Source organism: Rhamphochromis longiceps, linkage group LG18 (assembly GCF_057381845.1).
Source record: "Rhamphochromis longiceps isolate RC_006_pf linkage group LG18, R_longiceps_female_GT1.1, whole genome shotgun sequence".
NCBI lineage: Eukaryota > Metazoa > Chordata > Actinopteri > Cichliformes > Cichlidae > Rhamphochromis > Rhamphochromis longiceps.
The window spans coordinates 37,439,357-37,458,473 of NC_140574.1; the positions used below are offsets into that span (position 1 = coordinate 37,439,357).

General features: G+C 44.3%; 15 non-coding genes across 15 annotated transcripts; all 15 read right to left on the reverse strand.

Moving 5' to 3' along the window:
* Nucleotides 1–453: 453 nt before the first annotated feature.
* trnap-agg (transfer RNA proline (anticodon AGG)) lies at nucleotides 454–525 on the reverse strand. The gene has a single exon. It is a non-coding gene; the product is annotated as a tRNA-Pro (tRNA).
* Nucleotides 526–1,416: 891 nt separating this feature from the next.
* trnap-ugg (transfer RNA proline (anticodon UGG)) lies at nucleotides 1,417–1,488 on the reverse strand. The gene has a single exon. It is a non-coding gene; the product is annotated as a tRNA-Pro (tRNA).
* Nucleotides 1,489–2,379: 891 nt separating this feature from the next.
* trnap-ugg (transfer RNA proline (anticodon UGG)) lies at nucleotides 2,380–2,451 on the reverse strand. Its single transcript has one exon. It is a non-coding gene; the product is annotated as a tRNA-Pro (tRNA).
* Nucleotides 2,452–3,342: 891 nt separating this feature from the next.
* On the reverse strand, nucleotides 3,343–3,414 carry trnap-ugg (transfer RNA proline (anticodon UGG)). The gene has a single exon. It is a non-coding gene; the product is annotated as a tRNA-Pro (tRNA).
* An 890-nt stretch (nucleotides 3,415–4,304) lies between these two features.
* trnap-cgg (transfer RNA proline (anticodon CGG)) lies at nucleotides 4,305–4,376 on the reverse strand. Its single transcript has one exon. It is a non-coding gene; the product is annotated as a tRNA-Pro (tRNA).
* An 888-nt stretch (nucleotides 4,377–5,264) lies between these two features.
* trnap-agg (transfer RNA proline (anticodon AGG)) lies at nucleotides 5,265–5,336 on the reverse strand. Its single transcript has one exon. It is a non-coding gene; the product is annotated as a tRNA-Pro (tRNA).
* Nucleotides 5,337–6,227: 891 nt separating this feature from the next.
* trnap-ugg (transfer RNA proline (anticodon UGG)) lies at nucleotides 6,228–6,299 on the reverse strand. Its single transcript has one exon. It is a non-coding gene; the product is annotated as a tRNA-Pro (tRNA).
* Nucleotides 6,300–7,190: 891 nt separating this feature from the next.
* trnap-ugg (transfer RNA proline (anticodon UGG)) lies at nucleotides 7,191–7,262 on the reverse strand. The gene has a single exon. It is a non-coding gene; the product is annotated as a tRNA-Pro (tRNA).
* Nucleotides 7,263–8,152: 890 nt separating this feature from the next.
* trnap-cgg (transfer RNA proline (anticodon CGG)) lies at nucleotides 8,153–8,224 on the reverse strand. The gene has a single exon. It is a non-coding gene; the product is annotated as a tRNA-Pro (tRNA).
* Nucleotides 8,225–9,112: 888 nt separating this feature from the next.
* trnap-agg (transfer RNA proline (anticodon AGG)) lies at nucleotides 9,113–9,184 on the reverse strand. The gene has a single exon. It is a non-coding gene; the product is annotated as a tRNA-Pro (tRNA).
* An 891-nt stretch (nucleotides 9,185–10,075) lies between these two features.
* trnap-ugg (transfer RNA proline (anticodon UGG)) lies at nucleotides 10,076–10,147 on the reverse strand. Its single transcript has one exon. It is a non-coding gene; the product is annotated as a tRNA-Pro (tRNA).
* Nucleotides 10,148–11,035: 888 nt separating this feature from the next.
* Nucleotides 11,036–11,107, reverse strand: trnap-agg (transfer RNA proline (anticodon AGG)). The gene has a single exon. It is a non-coding gene; the product is annotated as a tRNA-Pro (tRNA).
* An 883-nt stretch (nucleotides 11,108–11,990) lies between these two features.
* trnap-cgg (transfer RNA proline (anticodon CGG)) lies at nucleotides 11,991–12,062 on the reverse strand. Its single transcript has one exon. It is a non-coding gene; the product is annotated as a tRNA-Pro (tRNA).
* Nucleotides 12,063–12,952: 890 nt separating this feature from the next.
* trnap-cgg (transfer RNA proline (anticodon CGG)) lies at nucleotides 12,953–13,024 on the reverse strand. The gene has a single exon. It is a non-coding gene; the product is annotated as a tRNA-Pro (tRNA).
* An 888-nt stretch (nucleotides 13,025–13,912) lies between these two features.
* trnap-ugg (transfer RNA proline (anticodon UGG)) lies at nucleotides 13,913–13,984 on the reverse strand. Its single transcript has one exon. It is a non-coding gene; the product is annotated as a tRNA-Pro (tRNA).
* Nucleotides 13,985–19,117: the final 5,133 nt, after the last annotated feature.

Here is a 19,117-nt window from a genome sequence, read left to right on the forward strand (position 1 = left end):
TGAAACCATTATGAGACCTTCACATATGTAGTTTAACGTCTTTACACCGAAATTGAATGGCCTCAATTTCGATCAGACTTTGTGATCTCTAATAGCCCTTTTCCACTTGCACCTACCTAGCTTGGCTTAACTTGACTCAGCCCGATCTTTAAAGTTTCCATTAGGTGATAGTACCTGGTAACAGGTATATTTTAGTACCTGCCCAGTAAGGTTTCCAAGGCAATCTCAAAATGTGACATATACAGATTGCGTGGCAGGGACTGTGCAGTCAATGGCATCACTCAATGGGTCATGAGAGTGACTCCTTCACAAAATCAAAAACGTTATTTTAGAAAGACAAATTGGTGTCACACATAACATTGAAAGGTTGGGCACACAACACTTTTACAATGCCCCAGAAGGAATGTGTCTTACCAAAGAATTCCATGAAGCTAAGAGGTTCTGATTTTAAGGGGGCTCGTCCGGGATTTGAACCCGGGACCTCTCGCACCCTAAGCGAGAATCATACGCCTAGACCAACGAGCCACAGGAAGCCTGCGTTTAAGTCTGCAACTCTGAAAGGATAGACTTAAATCGGCCTTCAAATTCAAGCAGGAATGTTTTTAAGCTCTTTTCAGTATTCATTTTTGTACCTTCAGGCCTTTGCTACTGACAAGCTCCAACAGGGATGACTCCAGAGGGACTGCACACAGTGAATGAGAAAAAAGGGTTCCCAGTCATCCACGTCATGGTAGTCTGATGAGCTTTGAAAGAAAGCAGCTGGAATTCTCTAAGTGCCTTGAAGACCTTTCACCTCTCCTCTGAGAACCTTCGTTAGATCTAAAACTAAACGTTGGAGAGTCCCAGGTATTTAAAACCCAGAGCGGGTTGTCTTTACCAGGGTCGTTGACCAACTATGAAACACATCACATGAGCCAAGGGGTGGAAAAAAGGCGTGGGTGATTATCAGCAGAGGTTTCAGGTGAAACCATTATGAGACCTTCACATATGTAGTTTAACGTCTTTACACCGAAATTGAATGGCCTCAATTTCGATCAGACTTTGTGATCTCTAATAGCCCTTTTCCACTTGCACCTACCTAGCTTGGCTTAACTTGACTCAGCTCGATCTTTAAAGTTTCCATTAGGTGATAGTACCTGGTTACAGGTATTTTTTTAGTACCTGCCCAGTAAGGTTTCCAAGGCAATCTCAAAATGTGACATATACCGATTGCGTGGCAGGGACTGTGCAGTCAATGGCATCACTCAATGAGTCATGAGAGTGACTCTTTCACAAAATCAAAAACGTTATTTTAGAAAGACAAATTGGTGTCACAGATCACATTGAAAGGTTTGGCACACAACACATTTACAATGCCCCAGAAGGAATGTGTCTTAACAAAGAATTCCATGAAGCTAAGAGGTTCTGATTTTAAGGGGGCTCGTCCGGGATTTGAACCCGGGACCTCTCGCACCCAAAGCGAGAATCATACGCCTAGACCAACGAGCCACAGGAAGCCTGCGTTTAAGTCTGCAACTCTGAAAGGATAGACTTAAATCGGCCTTCAAATTCAAGCAGGAATGTTTTTAAGCTCTCTTCAGTATTCATTTTTGTACCTTCAGGCCTTTGCTACTGACAAGCTCCAACAGGGATGACTCCAGAGGGACTGCACACAGTGAATGAGAAAAAAGGGTTCCCAGTCATCCACGTCATGGTAGTCTGATGAGCTTTGAAAGAAAGCAGCTGGAATTCTCTAAGTGCCTTGAAGACCTTTCACCTCTCCTCTGAGAACCTTCGTTAGATCTAAAACTAAACGTTGGAGAGTCCCAGGTATTTAAACCCCAGAGGGGGTTGTCTTTACCAGGGTCGTTGACCAACTATGAAACACATCACATGAGCCAAGGGGTGGAAAAAAGGCGTGGGTGATTATCAGCAGAGGTTTCAGGTGAAACCATTATGAGACCTTCACATATGTAGTTTAACGTCTTTACACCGAAATTGAATGGCCTCAATTTCGATCAGACTTTGTGATCTCTAATAGCCCTTTTCCACTTGCACCTACCTAGCTTGGCTTAACTTGACTCAGCCCGATCTTTAAAGTTTCCATTAGGTGATAGTACCTGGTAACAGGTATTTTTTTAGTACCTGCCCAGTAAGGTTTCCAAGGCAATCTCAAAATGTGACATATACCGATTGCGTGGCAGGGACTGTGCAGTCAATGGCATCACTCAATGAGTCATGAGAGTGACTCTTTCACAAAATCAAAAACGTTATTTTAGAAAGACAAATTGGTGTCACAGATCACATTGAAAGGTTTGGCACACAACACATTTACAATGCCCCAGAAGGAATGTGTCTTAACAAAGAATTCCATGAAGCTAAGAGGTTCTGATTTTAAGGGGGCTCGTCCGGGATTTGAACCCGGGACCTCTCGCACCCAAAGCGAGAATCATACGCCTAGACCAACGAGCCACAGGAAGCCTGCGTTTAAGTCTGCAACTCTGAAAGGATAGACTTAAATCGGCCTTCAAATTCAAGCAGGAATGTTTTTAAGCTCTCTTCAGTATTCATTTTTGTACCTTCAGGCCTTTGCTACTGACAAGCTCCAACAGGGATGACTCCAGAGGGACTGCACACAGTGAATGAGAAAAAAGGGTTCCCAGTCATCCACGTCATGGTAGTCTGATGAGCTTTGAAAGAAAGCAGCTGGAATTCTCTAAGTGCCTTGAAGACCTTTCACCTCTCCTCTGAGAACCTTCGTTAGATCTAAAACTAAACGTTGGAGAGTCCCAGGTATTTAAACCCCAGAGGGGGTTGTCTTTACCAGGGTCGTTGACCAACTATGAAACACATCACATGAGCCAAGGGGTGGGAAAAAGGCGTGGGTGATTATCAGCAGAGGTTTCAGGTGAAACCATTATGAGACCTTCACATATGTAGTTTAACGTCTTTACACCGAAATTGAATGGCCTCAATTTCGATCAGACTTTGTGATCTCTAATAGCCCTTTTCCACTTGCACCTACCTAGCTTGGCTTAACTTGACTCAGCTCGATCTTTAAAGTTTCCATTAGGTGATAGTACCTGGTTACAGGTATTTTTTTAGTACCTGCCCAGTAAGGTTTCCAAGGCAATCTCAAAATGTGACATATACCGATTGCGTGGCAGGGACTGTGCAGTCAATGGCATCACTCAATGAGTCATGAGAGTGACTCTTTCACAAAATCAAAAACGTTATTTTAGAAAGACAAATTGGTGTCACAGATCACATTGAAAGGTTTGGCACACAACACATTTACAATGCCCCAGAAGGAATGTGTCTTAACAAAGAATTCCATGAAGCTAAGAGCTTGTGATTTTAAGGGGGCTCGTCCGGGATTTGAACCCGGGACCTCTCGCACCCAAAGCGAGAATCATACGCCTAGACCAACGAGCCACAGGAAGCCTGCGTTTAAGTCTGCAACTCTGAAAGGATAGACTTAAATCGGCCTTCAAATTCAAGCAGGAATGTTTTTAAGCTCTCTTCAGTATTCCTTTTTGTACCTTCAGGCCTTTGCTACTGACAAGCTCCAACAGGGATGACTCCAGAGGGACTGCACACAGTGAATGAGAAAAAAGGGTTCCCAGTCATCCACGTCATGGTAGTCTGATGAGCTTTGAAAGAAAGCAGCTGGAATTCTCTAAGTGCCTTGAAGACCTTTCACCTCTCCTCTGAGAACCTTCGTTAGATCTAAAACTAAACGTTGGAGAGTCCCAGGTATTTAAACCCCAGAGGGGGTTGTCTTTACCAGGGTCGTTGACCAACTATGAAACACATCACATGAGCCAAGGGGTGGAAAAAAGGCGTGGGTGATTATCAGCAGAGGTTTCAGGTGAAACCATTATGAGACCTTCACATATGTAGTTTAACGTCTTTACACCGAAATTGAATGGCCTCAATTTCGATCAGACTTTGTGATCTCTAATAGCCCTTTTCCACTTGCACCTACCTAGCTTGGCTTAACTTGACTCAGCCCGATCTTTAAAGTTTCCATTAGGTGATAGTACCTGGTAACAGGTATATTTTAGTACCTGCCCAGTAAGGTTTCCAAGGCAATCTCAAAATGTGACATATACAGATTGCGTGGCAGGGACTGTGCAGTCAATGGCATCACTCAATGAGTCATGAGAGTGACTCTTTCACAAAATCAAAAAGGTTATTTTAGAAAGACAAATTGGTGTCACAGATCACATTGAAAGGTTTGGCACCCAACACATTTACAATGCCCCAGAAGGAATGTGTCTTAGCAAAGAATTCCATGAAGCTTAGAGCTTGTGATTTTAAGGGGGCTCGTCCGGGATTTGAACCCGGGACCTCTCGCACCCGAAGCGAGAATCATACGCCTAGACCAACGAGCCACAGGAGGCCTGCGTTCAAGTCTGGAACTCTGAAAGGATAGACTTAAATCGGCCTTCAAATTCAAGCAGGAATGTTTTTAAGCTCTCTTCAGTATTCCTTTTTGTACCTTCAGGCCTTTGCTACTGACAAGCTCCAACAGGGATGACTCCAGAGGGACTGCACACAGTAAATGAGAAAAAAGGGTTCCCAGTCATCCACGTCATGGTAGTCTGATGAGCTTTGAAAGAAAGCAGCTGGAATTCTCTAAGTGCCTTGAAGACCTTTCACCTCTCCTCTGAGAACCTTCGTTAGATCTAAAACTAAACGTTGGAGAGTCCCAGGTATTTAAAACCCAGAGCGGGTTGTCTTTACCAGGGTCGTTGAACAACTATGAAACACATCACATGAGCCAAGGGTGGAAAAAGGCGTGGGTAATTATCAGCAGAGGTTTCAGGTGAAACCATTATGAGACCTTCACATATGTAGTTTAACGTCTTTACACCGAAATTGAATGGCCTCAATTTCGATCAGACTTTGTGATCGCTAATAGCCCTTTTCCACTTGCACCTACCTAGCTTGGCTTAACTTGACTCAGCCCGATCTTTAAAGTTTCCATTAGGTGATAGTACCTGGTAACAGGTATATTTTAGTACCTGCCCAGTAAGGTTTCCAAGGCAATCTCAAAATGTGACATATACAGATTGCGTGGCAGGGACTGTGCAGTCAATGGCATCACTCAATGGGTCATGAGAGTGACTCCTTCACAAAATCAAAAACGTTATTTTAGAAAGACAAATTGGTGTCACACATAACATTGAAAGGTTGGGCACACAACACTTTTACAATGCCCCAGAAGGAATGTGTCTTACCAAAGAATTCCATGAAGCTAAGAGGTTCTGATTTTAAGGGGGCTCGTCCGGGATTTGAACCCGGGACCTCTCGCACCCTAAGCGAGAATCATACGCCTAGACCAACGAGCCACAGGAAGCCTGCGTTTAAGTCTGCAACTCTGAAAGGATAGACTTAAATCGGCCTTCAAATTCAAGCAGGAATGTTTTTAAGCTCTCTTCAGTATTCATTTTTGTACCTTCAGGCCTTTGCTACTGACAAGCTCCAACAGGGATGACTCCAGAGGGACTGCACACAGTGAATGAGAAAAAAGGGTTCCCAGTCATCCACGTCATGGTAGTCTGATGAGCTTTGAAAGAAAGCAGCTGGAATTCTCTAAGTGCCTTGAAGACCTTTCACCTCTCCTCTGAGAACCTTCGTTAGATCTAAAACTAAACGTTGGAGAGTCCCAGGTATTTAAACCCCAGAGGGGGTTGTCTTTACCAGGGTCGTTGACCAACTATGAAACACATCACATGAGCCAAGGGGTGGAAAAAAGGCGTGGGTGATTATCAGCAGAGGTTTCAGGTGAAACCATTATGAGACCTTCACATATGTAGTTTAACGTCTTTACACCGAAATTGAATGGCCTCAATTTCGATCAGACTTTGTGATCTCTAATAGCCCTTTTCCACTTGCACCTACCTAGCTTGGCTTAACTTGACTCAGCCCGATCTTTAAAGTTTCCATTAGGTGATAGTACCTGGTTACAGGTATTTTTTTAGTACCTGCCCAGTAAGGTTTCCAAGGCAATCTCAAAATGTGACATATACCGATTGCGTGGCAGGGACTGTGCAGTCAATGGCATCACTCAATGAGTCATGAGAGTGACTCTTTCACAAAATCAAAAACGTTATTTTAGAAAGACAAATTGGTGTCACAGATCACATTGAAAGGTTTGGCACACAACACATTTACAATGCCCCAGAAGGAATGTGTCTTAACAAAGAATTCCATGAAGCTAAGAGGTTCTGATTTTAAGGGGGCTCGTCCGGGATTTGAACCCGGGACCTCTCGCACCCAAAGCGAGAATCATACGCCTAGACCAACGAGCCACAGGAAGCCTGCGTTTAAGTCTGCAACTCTGAAAGGATAGACTTAAATCGGCCTTCAAATTCAAGCAGGAATGTTTTTAAGCTCTCTTCAGTATTCATTTTTGTACCTTCAGGCCTTTGCTACTGACAAGCTCCAACAGGGATGACTCCAGAGGGACTGCACACAGTGAATGAGAAAAAAGGGTTCCCAGTCATCCACGTCATGGTAGTCTGATGAGCTTTGAAAGAAAGCAGCTGGAATTCTCTAAGTGCCTTGAAGACCTTTCACCTCTCCTCTGAGAACCTTCGTTAGATCTAAAACTAAACGTTGGAGAGTCCCAGGTATTTAAACCCCAGAGGGGGTTGTCTTTACCAGGGTCGTTGACCAACTATGAAACACATCACATGAGCCAAGGGGTGGAAAAAAGGCGTGGGTGATTATCAGCAGAGGTTTCAGGTGAAACCATTATGAGACCTTCACATATGTAGTTTAACGTCTTTACACCGAAATTGAATGGCCTCAATTTCGATCAGACTTTGTGATCTCTAATAGCCCTTTTCCACTTGCACCTACCTAGCTTGGCTTAACTTGACTCAGCTCGATCTTTAAAGTTTCCATTAGGTGATAGTACCTGGTTACAGGTATTTTTTTAGTACCTGCCCAGTAAGGTTTCCAAGGCAATCTCAAAATGTGACATATACCGATTGCGTGGCAGGGACTGTGCAGTCAATGGCATCACTCAATGAGTCATGAGAGTGACTCTTTCACAAAATCAAAAACGTTATTTTAGAAAGACAAATTGGTGTCACAGATCACATTGAAAGGTTTGGCACACAACACATTTACAATGCCCCAGAAGGAATGTGTCTTAACAAAGAATTCCATGAAGCTAAGAGCTTGTGATTTTAAGGGGGCTCGTCCGGGATTTGAACCCGGGACCTCTCGCACCCAAAGCGAGAATCATACGCCTAGACCAACGAGCCACAGGAAGCCTGCGTTTAAGTCTGCAACTCTGAAAGGATAGACTTAAATCGGCCTTCAAATTCAAGCAGGAATGTTTTTAAGCTCTCTTCAGTATTCATTTTTGTACCTTCAGGCCTTTGCTACTGACAAGCTCCAACAGGGATGACTCCAGAGGGACTGCACACAGTGAATGAGAAAAAAGGGTTCCCAGTCATCCACGTCATGGTAGTCTGATGAGCTTTGAAAGAAAGCAGCTGGAATTCTCTAAGTGCCTTGAAGACCTTTCACCTCTCCTCTGAGAACCTTCGTTAGATCTAAAACTAAACGTTGGAGAGTCCCAGGTATTTAAACCCCAGAGGGGGTTGTCTTTACCAGGGTCGTTGACCAACTATGAAACACATCACATGAGCCAAGGGGTGGAAAAAAGGCGTGGGTGATTATCAGCAGAGGTTTCAGGTGAAACCATTATGAGACCTTCACATATGTAGTTTAACGTCTTTACACCGAAATTGAATGGCCTCAATTTCGATCAGACTTTGTGATCTCTAATAGCCCTTTTCCACTTGCACCTACCTAGCTTGGCTTAACTTGACTCAGCCCGATCTTTAAAGTTTCCATTAGGTGATAGTACCTGGTAACAGGTATATTTTAGTACCTGCCCAGTAAGGTTTCCAAGGCAATCTCAAAATGTGACATATACAGATTGCGTGGCAGGGACTGTGCAGTCAATGGCATCACTCAATGAGTCATGAGAGTGACTCTTTCACAAAATCAAAAAGGTTATTTTAGAAAGACAAATTGGTGTCACAGATCACATTGAAAGGTTTGGCACCCAACACATTTACAATGCCCCAGAAGGAATGTGTCTTAGCAAAGAATTCCATGAAGCTTAGAGCTTGTGATTTTAAGGGGGCTCGTCCGGGATTTGAACCCGGGACCTCTCGCACCCGAAGCGAGAATCATACGCCTAGACCAACGAGCCACAGGAGGCCTGCGTTCAAGTCTGGAACTCTGAAAGGATAGACTTAAATCGGCCTTCAAATTCAAGCAGGAATGTTTTTAAGCTCTCTTCAGTATTCCTTTTTGTACCTTCAGGCCTTTGCTACTGACAAGCTCCAACAGGGATGACTCCAGAGGGACTGCACACAGTAAATGAGAAAAAAGGGTTCCCAGTCATCCACGTCATGGTAGTCTGATGAGCTTTGAAAGAAAGCAGCTGGAATTCTCTAAGTGCCTTGAAGACCTTTCACCTCTCCTCTGAGAACCTTCGTTAGATCTAAAACTAAACGTTGGAGAGTCCCAGGTATTTAAAACCCAGAGCGGGTTGTCTTTACCAGGGTCGTTGAACAACTATGAAACACATCACATGAGCCAAGGGTGGAAAAAGGCGTGGGTAATTATCAGCAGAGGTTTCAGGTGAAACCATTATGAGACCTTCACATATGTAGTTTAACGTCTTTACACCGAAATTGAATGGCCTCAATTTCGATCAGACTTTGTGATCGCTAATAGCCCTTTTCCACTTGCACCTACCTAGCTTGGCTTAACTTGACTCAGCCCGATCTTTAAAGTTTCCATTAGGTGATAGTACCTGGTAACAGGTATATTTTAGTACCTGCCCAGTAAGGTTTCCAAGGCAATCTCAAAATGTGACATATACAGATTGCGTGGCAGGGACTGTGCAGTCAATGGCATCACTCAATGGGTCATGAGAGTGACTCCTTCACAAAATCAAAAACGTTATTTTAGAAAGACAAATTGGTGTCACACATAACATTGAAAGGTTGGGCACACAACACTTTTACAATGCCCCAGAAGGAATGTGTCTTAGCAAAGAATTCCATGAAGCTAAGAGGTTCTGATTTTAAGGGGGCTCGTCCGGGATTTGAACCCGGGACCTCTCGCACCCTAAGCGAGAATCATACGCCTAGACCAACGAGCCACAGGAAGCCTGCGTTTAAGTCTGCAACTCTGAAAGGATAGACTTAAATCGGCCTTCAAATTCAAGCAGGAATGTTTTTAAGCTCTCTTCAGTATTCATTTTTGTACCTTCAGGCCTTTGCTACTGACAAGCTCCAACAGGGATGACTCCAGAGGGACTGCACACAGTGAATGAGAAAAAAGGGTTCCCAGTCATCCACGTCATGGTAGTCTGATGAGCTTTGAAAGAAAGCAGCTGGAATTCTCTAAGTGCCTTGAAGACCTTTCACCTCTCCTCTGAGAACCTTCGTTAGATCTAAAACTAAACGTTGGAGAGTCCCAGGTATTTAAACCCCAGAGGGGGTTGTCTTTACCAGGGTCGTTGACCAACTATGAAACACATCACATGAGCCAAGGGGTGGAAAAAAGGCGTGGGTGATTATCAGCAGAGGTTTCAGGTGAAACCATTATGAGACCTTCACATATGTAGTTTAACGTCTTTACACCGAAATTGAATGGCCTCAATTTCGATCAGACTTTGTGATCTCTAATAGCCCTTTTCCACTTGCACCTACCTAGCTTGGCTTAACTTGACTCAGCTCGATCTTTAAAGTTTCCATTAGGTGATAGTACCTGGTTACAGGTATTTTTTTAGTACCTGCCCAGTAAGGTTTCCAAGGCAATCTCAAAATGTGACATATACCGATTGCGTGGCAGGGACTGTGCAGTCAATGGCATCACTCAATGAGTCATGAGAGTGACTCTTTCACAAAATCAAAAACGTTATTTTAGAAAGACAAATTGGTGTCACAGATCACATTGAAAGGTTTGGCACACAACACATTTACAATGCCCCAGAAGGAATGTGTCTTAACAAAGAATTCCATGAAGCTAAGAGCTTGTGATTTTAAGGGGGCTCGTCCGGGATTTGAACCCGGGACCTCTCGCACCCAAAGCGAGAATCATACGCCTAGACCAACGAGCCACAGGAAGCCTGCGTTCAAGTCTGCAACTCTGAAAGGATAGACTTAAATCGGCCTTCAAATTCAAGCAGGAATGTTTTTAAGCTCTCTTCAGTATTCCTTTTTGTACCTTCAGGCCTTTGCTACTGACAAGCTCCAACAGGGATGACTCCAGAGGGACTGCACACAGTAAATGAGAAAAAAGGGTTCCCAGTCATCCACGTCATGGTAGTCTGATGAGCTTTGAAAGAAAGCAGCTGGAATTCTCTAAGTGCCTTGAAGACCTTTCACCTCTCCTCTGAGAACCTTCGTTAGATCTAAAACTAAACGTTGGAGAGTCCCAGGTATTTAAAACCCAGAGCGGGTTGTCTTTACCAGGGTCGTTGAACAACTATGAAACACATCACATGAGCCAAGGGTGGAAAAAGGCGTGGGTAATTATCAGCAGAGGTTTCAGGTGAAACCATTATGAGACCTTCACATATGTAGTTTAACGTCTTTACACCGAAATTGAATGGCCTCAATTTCGATCAGACTTTGTGATCGCTAATAGCCCTTTTCCACTTGCACCTACCTAGCTTGGCTTAACTTGACTCAGCCCGATCTTTAAAGTTTCCATTAGGTGATAGTACCTGGTAACAGGTATATTTTAGTACCTGCCCAGTAAGGTTTCCAAGGCAATCTCAAAATGTGACATATACAGATTGCGTGGCAGGGACTGTGCAGTCAATGGCATCACTCAATGGGTCATGAGAGTGACTCCTTCACAAAATCAAAAACGTTATTTTAGAAAGACAAATTGGTGTCATACATAACATTGAAAGGTTGGGCACACAACACTTTTACAATGCCCCAGAAGGAATGTGTCTTACCAAAGAATTCCATGAAGGTAAGAGGTTCTGATTTTAAGGGGGCTCGTCCGGGATTTGAACCCGGGACCTCTCGCACCCTAAGCGAGAATCATACGCCTAGACCAACGAGCCACAGGAAGCCTGCGTTTAAGTCTGCAACTCTGAAAGGATAGACTTAAATCGGCCTTCAAATTCAAGCAGGAATGTTTTTAAGCTCTCTTCAGTATTCATTTTTGTACCTTCAGGCCTTTGCTACTGACAAGCTCCAACAGGGATGACTCCAGAGGGACTGCACACAGTGAATGAGAAAAAAGGGTTCCCAGTCATCCACGTCATGGTAGTCTGATGAGCTTTGAAAGAAAGCAGCTGGAATTCTCTAAGTGCCTTGAAGACCTTTCACCTCTCCTCTGAGAACCTTCGTTAGATCTAAAACTAAACGTTGGAGAGTCCCAGGTATTTAAAACCCAGAGCGGGTTGTCTTTACCAGGGTCGTTGACCAACTATGAAACACATCACATGAGCCAAGGGGTGGAAAAAAGGTGTGGGTAATTATCAGCAGAGGTCAAACCATTATGAGACCTTCACATATGTAGTTTAACGTCTTTACACCGAAATTGAATGGCCTCAATTTCGATCAGACTTTGTGATCTCTAATAGCCCTTTTCCACTTGCACCTACCTAGCTTGGCTTAACTTGACTCAGCCCGATCTTTAAAGTTTCCATTAGGTGATAGTACCTGGTAACAGGTATATTTTAGTACCTGCCCAGTAAGGTTTCCAAGGCAATCTCAAAATGTGACATATACAGATTGCGTGGCAGGGACTGTGCAGTCAATGGCATCACTCAATGAGTCATGAGAGTGACTCTTTCACAAAATCAAAAACGTTATTTTAGAAAGACAAATTGGTGTCACAGATCACATTGAAAGGTTTGGCACCCAACACATTTACAATGCCCCAGAAGGAATGTGTCTTACCAAAGAATTCCATGAAGGTTAGAGCTTGTGATTTTAAGGGGGCTCGTCCGGGATTTGAACCCGGGACCTCTCGCACCCGAAGCGAGAATCATACGCCTAGACCAACGAGCCACAGGAGGCCTGCGTTCAAGTCTGGAACTCTGAAAGGATAGACTTAAATCGGCCTTCAAATTCAAGCAGGAATGTTTTTAAGCTCTCTTCAGTATTCATTTTTGTACCTTCAGGACTTTGCTACTGACAAGTTCCAACAGGGATGACTCCAGAGGGACTGCACACAGTGAATGAGAAAAAAGGGTTCCCAGTCATCCACGTCATGGTAGTCTGATGAGCTTTGAAAGAAAGCAGCTGGAATTCTCTAAGTGCCTTGAAGACCTTTCACCTCTCCTCTGAGAACCTTCGTTAGATCTAAAACTAAACGTTGGAGAGTCCCAGGTATTTAAAACCCAGAGCGGGTTGTCTTTACCAGGGTCGTTGACCAACTATGAAACACATCACATGAGCCAAGGGTGGAAAAAAGGCGTGGGTAATTATCAGCAGAGGTTTGAGGTGAAACCATTATGAGACCTTCACATATGTAGTTTAACGTCTTTACACCGAAATTGAATGGCCTCAATTTCGATCAGACTTTGTGATCTCTAATAGCCCTTTTCCACTTGCACCTACCTAGCTTGGCTTAACTTGACTCAGCTCGATCTTTAGAGTTTCCATTAGGTGATAGTACCTGGTTACAGGTATTTTTTTAGTACCTGCCCAGTAAGGTTTCCAAGGCAATCTCAAAATGTGACATATACAGATTGCGTGGCAGGGACTGTGCAGTCAATGGCATCACTCAATGAGTCATGAGAGTGACTCTTTCACAAAATCAAAAAGGTTATTTTAGAAAGACAAATTGGTGTCACAGATCACATTGAAAGGTTTGGCACCCAACACATTTACAATGCCCCAGAAGGAATGTGTCTTACCAAAGAATTCCATGAAGCTTAGAGCTTGTGATTTTAAGGGGGCTCGTCCGGGATTTGAACCCGGGACCTCTCGCACCCGAAGCGAGAATCATACGCCTAGACCAACGAGCCACAGGAGGCCTGCGTTCATGTCTGGAACTCTGAAAGGATAGACTTAAATCGGCCTTCAAATTCAAGCAGGAATGTTTTTAAGCTCTCTTCAGTATTCCTTTTTGTACCTTCAGGCCTTTGCTACTGACAAGCTCCAACAGGGATGACTCCAGAGGGACTGCACACAGTAAATGAGAAAAAAGGGTTCCCAGTCATCCACGTCATGGTAGTCTGATGAGCTTTGAAAGAAAGCAGCTGGAATTCTCTAAGTGCCTTGAAGACCTTTCACCTCTCCTCTGAGAACCTTCGTTAGATCTAAAACTAAACGTTGGAGAGTCCCAGGTATTTAAAACCCAGAGCGGGTTGTCTTTACCAGGGTCGTTGAACAACTATGAAACACATCACATGAGCCAAGGGTGGAAAAAGGCGTGGGTAATTATCAGCAGAGGTTTCAGGTGAAACCATTATGAGACCTTCACATATGTAGTTTAACGTCTTTACACCGAAATTGAATGGCCTCAATTTCGATCAGACTTTGTGATCTCTAATAGCGCTTTTCCACTTGCACCTACCTAGCTTGGCTTAACTTGACTCAGCTCGATCTTTAAAGTTTCCATTAGGTGATAGTACCTGGTAATAGGTATATTGTAGTACCTGCCCAGTAAGGTTTCCAAGGCAATCTCAAAATGTGACATATACAGATTGCGTGGCAGGGACTGTGCAGTCAATGGCATCACTCAATGAGTCATGAGAGTGACTCTTTCACAAAATCAAAAAGGTTATTTTAGAAAGACAAATTGGTGTCACACATCACATTGAAAGGTTTGGTACCCAACACATTTACAATGCCACAGAAGGAATGTGTCTTACCAAAGAAATCCATGAAGGTTAGAGCTTGTGATTTTAAGGGGGCTCGTCCGGGATTTGAACCCGGGACCTCTCGCACCCAAAGCGAGAATCATACGCCTAGACCAACGAGCCACAGGAGGCCTGCGTTTAAGTCTGCAACTCTGAAAGGATAGACTTATATCGGCCTTCAAATCCAAGCAGGAATGGTGTTAAGCTCTCTTCAGTATTCATTTTTGTACCTTCAGGCCTTTGCTACTGACAAGCTCCAACAGGGATGACTCCAGAGGGACTGCACACAGTGAATGAGAAAAAAGGGTTCCCAGTCATCCACGTCATGGTAGTCTGATGAGCTTTGAAAGAAAGCAGCTGGAATTCTCTAAGTGCCTTGAAGACCTTTCACCTCTCCTCTGAGAACCTTCGTTAGATCTAAAACTAAACGTTGGAGAGTCCCAGGTATTTAAACCCCAGAGGGGGTTGTCTTTACCAGGGTCGTTGACCAACTATGAAACACATCACATGAGCCAAGGGGTGGAAAAAAGGTGTGGGTAATTATCAGCAGATGTTAAACCATTATGAGACCTTCACATATGTAGTTTAACGTCTTTACACCGAAATTGAATGGCCTCAATTTCGATCAGACTTTGTGATCTCTAATAGCCCTTTTCCACTTGCACCTACCTAGCTCTGCTTAACTTGACTCAGCTCGATCTTTAAAGTTTCCATTAGGTGATAGTACCTGGTTACAGGTATTTTTTTAGTACCTGCCCAGTAAGGTTTCCAAGGCAATCTCAAAATGTGACATATACAGATTGCGTGGCAGGGACTGTGCAGTCAATGGCATCACTCAATGAGTCATGAGAGTGACTCCTTCACAAAATCAAAAACGTTATTTTAGAAAGACAAATTGGTGTCACACATCACTTGTATGGTTTCTCTCCTGTGTGGACTCGTTTGTGTCTTTTAAGCTGACCTGCAGTGGTGAAGGATGACCCACACTGATCATTGGGAAGCCATTTCACATGTCACATGAAGTGACATGAAGAGGAGGTAGACTTCCACCGTAACCTCCGTGCGGATCTGTGATATTTTGCTCGGCTAAAAGTTATCAAGGCTGACGAAAGCTTGGTTTTGCATTTGCTGGATATTGATCTGAAAACTCTTTTCTTGCTGCATCACGACTGACTTTTTAGCTAACGTAAGCTAAAGTGGCAGTGTCTGTTTTTGTTTTTGATGCTGTCGCCGGTACGAGATTCCGGAATGGCACCACTTACCTCAACATCCAGCTGTGAAAGCTGCATCAACCTGAGTCAACAAGTGATCAAGCTGGAGCAAAGGATATCCACGCTATACCAAATCCAGGGGGCTGAATGCGAACTTGACACGATCCTCCTTGGCAAAGCTCAAACCACCGCTACTAGCGCTGAGCTAGCCGACACAGTGCACCATCCAGCTGCTGTGTCCCAAGATCCCCCCAACAGTCAACACAGGCTCTCAACTTGCGTCGCTGGTGCTTCTGCCAAGGACGAGAACTCCTGGTTTCAGCTAGGGGCCAGACCCAAGGCTCTGGTCAGCTCCACTCCACTCCAACCAGCGCCATGGACCATGGTTGAGACGCGTGGTGGCTGCAGAGGGGGCAGGAGGATCCGTCTCTCGCACCCTCACCCCTCCGGTGCGGTAGTATTGGAGAATAAATTCAATGTCCTGGATCCTGTGGACTTTCCTCCTCTGACCGCTAGCCCTCGCCATCCCGCTGTGTCGCTGAGGTCTGCGCCATCTCCACCACTACGCCCCCGGAGCCGCGGCGGGCAACCCGACGCTGTGGTGCAAACTCACCGCGGAGAGCTGTGCTTTACCCCGGCTCCTCGGAGAAGAGGACCCACGGCGTGGCTACCTGGGAGTCACTCACGCAGTCCGGCTGGCGCATCTCCATCTGAACACCCCCGGTGTCGCGGCGCGGGCGTCTCAGATGGCCAACAGCCCTCGGTGGCACCTCCTCTCTCCACGCTGGTCCTCGGGGATTCCATTGTCAGGAACGTGCGGATGAGGGGGGCGCTCACGCTGTCGTTCCCGGGAGCCACTGTTGTTGACATAGTGGACAGAATTCCCAACATTCTGGCATCCCACCCACAGGTTAACCGGCTCATCATCCACATCGGCACCAATGATATCCCCAAACAGCAATCTGAGCTGCTGAAGTTGGACTTCCTCGAACTCTTCAGCCTTCTTGGTCAGTTGCAGGTGAGTGCTTTTATCTCTGGGCCCACCCCCACCTGTGGCAGAGGGATAGGCCGTTTCAGCCGGCTGCTCAGCCTTAACACCTGGCTTTCCTCTGCCTGTGTCTCCCACGGTGTGGGTTTTATTAACAACTTTGATGCCTTCTGGGAGAGGAGGCATCTTTTTGGGGCAGACGGGCTCCACCTCAACGCCTGGGGACGCCGTTTGCTGTCCGCCAATTTGGCATTTGGCGTACAGCACTCCCGCACATCGCCACTGTCTGCCACTGACTGATGTTCCCCTGGTCCCAGCTCCTATATTTGTTCCACTTTTAACAGTAATACACAAAACTCTGGACTAGGACCTTTCTCTCCCACAGTCAACACAATACCCGTCATAATCACAAACAGAGAGCAACAGAATTATCATAAATCCAGTAACTCCAAAAACATTAATAACCTCCGGCCTCTTCAAAAATATCAACATCCATTCAACTCTATTGTCAATAATCCACCAGTCTCAATCAGTATGGCACTTTTAAATGTACGCTCTCTGTCGAACAAGTCTTTTATTATTAATGATTTAATTTTAGATAATAAACTTGACTGTTTATTTTTAACTGAAACATGGCTGGGCTCGGATGCACCAGTTGTTCTCACTGAGGCCTCCCCACCAAATTTTAATTTCTCTTTTTCTATTAGAAGTGGTGAGAGAGGTGGTGGGACTGCATCTTTAGCCAACAACACACTCACCACCAAACAAATTTTATTTGATCATTTTACCACTTTTGAATTCCATGCTATTGTTTTCAGCAGCCCTCCAGTTTTATCTGTCACAATTTATAGACCACCTAAAGACAGCGCTGCTTTTATCAAGGTATTCTCAGAATTTTTAACAAACATACATTCAAAATATAAATATGATAATTTTAACCGGTGATTTTAACCTGCACATAGATAATCCTTCTGACCCTGCAACAAAAGAATTCTTAAACATTCTTCACTGTTTGGATTTTATCCAGCACGTCACGCAGCCGACTCACAACAGAGGACACACGCTGGTGGACAGCCCATGGGTGATGACCAGGTCCAGAGTGTGTCCTCTCAAAAGAAATTGCAGGGCACCAGAAAGGAGATGGAGGAAAAATAAAAATAATATCAACCATCAAATATTTTCCGAGCAACTTAAAATGTACAATAATACATTAAGGAAGTCAAGAAATTCATACTTCGCCAAAATAATCAGTATTAACAAAAATAATCCCAAGGTCCTCTTTTCCACCATAGATCATTTATTTAACCCTGATTTTAAAAGCTCCCAAAGAACCCCCACAGACTCGCTCTGTGAGCAGTTTGCAGACCACTTCAGGGGAAAGATCAGCGCCATCAGATCTGATATTTTATCTAATCGCGATATGATTGTAAACACATCTGAGGGCTCGATTGTACCTGAGGAGACACTGGACAGCTTTGTCCTGGTTAATGCTGAGAACTTTCAGAAGGTTTTCTCCACAGTGAGACCCACCACATGTCTTTTAGATCCAATTCCTTCTTCACTCTTTAAAACACTTTATGGATTTTTTGAGGCTGAGCTTTTATACATGATGAATTGCTCTCTTCAGTTGGGTGTCTTCCCTGCTGCCTTTAAAACGGCGGTGGTGAGGCCCCTTCTGAAGAAGAGCAATTTGGATTGTAATGATTTTAATAACTACAGACCTGTATCCAACTTACCATTTTTAAGTAAAGTCTTAGAAAAACTTGTTTTTACTCAGATTACTGATTTTCTCAATGATAGACAGATCCTGGAGATATTCCAGTCTGGATTTAGGGTGAACCACAGCACAGAGACTGCTCTCCTAAAGGTTTTAAATGATCTTAGATGTAACTGGGACGCCCAAAAGCTCTCAGTCCTGGTGCTACTGGATCTAAGCGCAGCCTTTGATACAGTAGACCACGCTATTCTTTTAAACAGACTAAAACACATGGTGGGTCTCTCTGGTGCTGTACACAACTGGTTCACTTCCTATCTCTCTGACAGATCTTTTATGGTGAGTATGGATACATGCTCCTCTAAGATCCATAAAATGACATGTGGTGTGCCTCAAGGGTCGGTTCTAGGCCCTGTACTTTTTAATTTGTATATGTTGCCTCTCGGCAGTGTCATCAGGAGGCATGGAGTGAACGTCCACAGTTACGCTGATGACACGCAGCTGTACATCTCTGTGTCTCCTGATGACACCAGACCAATGGATGCCCTTTTTAACTGTGTCTTGGATATAAGATCTTGGATGGCAGAAAACTTTTTACAGCTTAACCAGGACAAAACTGAAGTTTTAATTGTTGGTCCTGAGGCTCAGAGAGAGAAACTCTTGTCTAAATTACAGGCATTTTCACTATGTCCTTCGCTACAAGTGAAAAACCTGGGTGTTATTTTTGACTCTGAGCTTGGTTTTATCCCACATGTTAAACATGTAACCAAAATTGGATTTTATCATCTAAAAAATATAGCCAGAGTCCGCCCTATTCTCTCTCGGGCCAACACGGAGATGCTGATGCATGCTTTTATTACCAGTCGCATTGATTACTGTAATGCCCTGCTCTCTGGTCTTCCTAAGAAGAATATTTCACCTTTACAACTCTTGCAAAACTCGGCAGCTCGTGTGCTGACGGAGACCAGAGGGCGGGCCCACATTACACCGGTTTTAGAATCGCTGCACTGGCTCCCCGTGTGTTTCAGGATCGATTTTAAAGTTCTTTTATTGGTTTTTAAATGTCTTAATGGTCTTGGGCCTTCTTATCTCTCAGATCTGCTTTTACCATACGAACCCTCGCGGACCCTGAGGTCCTCTGGTACTGGCCTTTTGATTGTCCCTAAAGTCAGGACACATACTCACGGAGAGGCAGCTTTTCAGTGGTATGGTCCTCGTCTGTGGAACAGCCTGCCGGAGGAGCTCAGGGCCGCAGAGAACGTACATGTTTTTAAGAACAGGCTCAAGACCACCTTTTTAATTTAGCTTTTACTTAGCGTTTATTTATTTTTTATGCTTATTTA